This window comes from Bison bison, unplaced genomic scaffold, assembly GCF_000754665.1.
Source record: "Bison bison bison isolate TAMUID 2011002044 unplaced genomic scaffold, Bison_UMD1.0 scf7180017864264, whole genome shotgun sequence".
Classification (NCBI taxonomy): Eukaryota; Metazoa; Chordata; class Mammalia; order Artiodactyla; family Bovidae; genus Bison; species Bison bison.
The window spans coordinates 2,310,432-2,312,640 of NW_011494836.1; the positions used below are offsets into that span (position 1 = coordinate 2,310,432).

At 35.8% G+C, this 2,209-nt stretch overlaps 1 pseudogene; it reads right to left on the reverse strand.

Annotated features, from left to right (window-relative positions):
• LOC104994716 overlaps positions 1-2,209 on the reverse strand; it is a 73,257-nt pseudogene that overhangs the window by 15,842 nt on the left and 55,206 nt on the right.

Consider the following 2,209-nt stretch of genomic DNA (forward strand, 5'->3'; position numbering starts at 1 on the left):
AAAAAAAAAAAGAAAGAAAGAAAAATAGAAATGACAGAACTACTATAGTCATTAACACTGAAATCATAAGATATTCAAGTCCCATTAAATCATTAAAGATATTTAATAATGAGGCAACAAATGATTATGTTCTCTATATCTTCTCATTTTTTATAAATGGCATTACTTTTATAACCAGGGGGGGGAAAAAAAAAACGTAAGGGAAAGATATCAACAATCAATATCTTGATTATGTTTTTCTTAATTGTTTTTAAAATTTCTTCATAGAAATGTTTTTCTTTTTCTACCTTTTTCATTTCATTCCAAATTCCTAAGGAAATGAACAGCTCTGAGGCATGAAACTTCTGTTCAAAATTATAAGTAATACACACACTTTGAAAAGTTCTTAAAAACTGATGAACTAGAAGACAAATAATTTTAAATATGCTGCAAAAGAAGCAATGGTCCATGAAAAATCTATGATTTTCACACCTACTGCATTCCATATCTTCAGGCCAAGCAACACCAAACAGCTCCATGAGCTTCACTCACTCACTGTGAGCCCGCTGACAGAACCTATGGCAGGGAGGTGTGACACGACTGTATTCCACACAGATAGGAGCACAGAGTGCACAGGGAGATGGCCGGAAACCCCGAGAGCAGTCCAAATTCACCACTGGGCGGAATGGCCAGGAAAAAGTTCAAATCATATCATTAGATGGAGAGTTGTATGTATACAAGTCAAAGTTTTCTTCATATATAATATGGCAATATTCTTGTTTTTTCTGTTTTGGAAGATTTCTGAAGGCAATTAAAATTTTCTGAAGGTAAATTTTTGTTATTTTCAACAAAACCCTCTTCACCCTACCCCTAGAGATTCTGAATTGGTTAAGTATGAGGTGCATTGTAGAATCTATATGGATATTTTCATTATTACAGGTGATATTAATGAAAAGGCCTGGCTGAAAACAACAAATAACAATACAGTCCATTTTACACACAAAAATCCACAAAAGATATGCGTCAAATGCTCAGAAACCTGACTAATCACTGCTTGGTAATGGGATTACAAGAGATTTCAATTTTGTTTTTCTTATGTACTTCAATTTCTGTATTTTTGTCAACTAACATGTATCAATAGGAGAGGAGGATGAAAAATGAAAGAAAAGGAGAGGAGAGGAAGAGTAGTCATTACACATAGTAGTACATATTTTGAGGTGGGAGGTAAAGGAAGAGATATCACTTTGGTCTCATATTTTCCTGTTCTTTTTACATTAAAAGAAAAATTTAAAAACATACACTAGAGTTCTTTGAACTCTGAAATCACAAGATGTAAACAGAGCTAACACTGTAAGCTGATATTAAGGAAACTGAAAAAATAGTGGCCCCAAACATAAAACCATGCTAAAATTATCATCATACCCACAGGAATACATCAATTATTCCAAGAAATGTACATCTGGGCTTTTGACTACCAAATTTTTTTTCACGTTTATGTAACCGGTTTCAGAGTGAGAGGGTAACAGGCAGGAAGGCCAGGGGTCTCCAAACGGAGGAAATAGCCTGCAAGTGTCAGATATTTTTCTCTCTCTTAAGGGGCAGGAGGAAACAAACTAGCGATATTTTTTCTTTCTCTATACAAATTGAAAAGGAGGTTTCTCTTAAAATACTGTGTTGCCATAATGACACCCGGTTTCACCTGAAGTTAAACAATGCCTTTTTCTTATGGGAATGTTTGTCTTAAGCTATGCTAATATACTATGCATTTACCCCCAAACTCTGTCTTCAAGTTGGTTCTGCCTCTTGGCTCAGAACCTGCTTGACAAACCAGTATGTTAGACTTAGATATTGTTCCCCTAATCTATGTAAATGAAACTATTTGTATGGTGGTCTGCCCTGCTTCAAGATTCAAGTTAATCATTTTATGGCCCAGGATAAACTATTTAGTGCCAAGATTATCCCAAAATGCATCTTATGGGCAAGGGCCCTGGTGCCATTCTGAATTTTAAGACATTCCTTTCTTTCATTAACAGACTGCTAATGACTATATAACATCCAGCTGAAGACTAGCAGGCGGGTATTCTTCTGCCCCCTTCTGATGCCTATGTCAGAAGCTTTCTCTATCTCCTTTATACTTTAATAAAACTTTATTACACAAAAGCTCTGAGTGATCAAGCCTCATCTCTGGCCCCAGATTGAATTCTTCTCCTCTGGGGGCCAAGAATCCCGG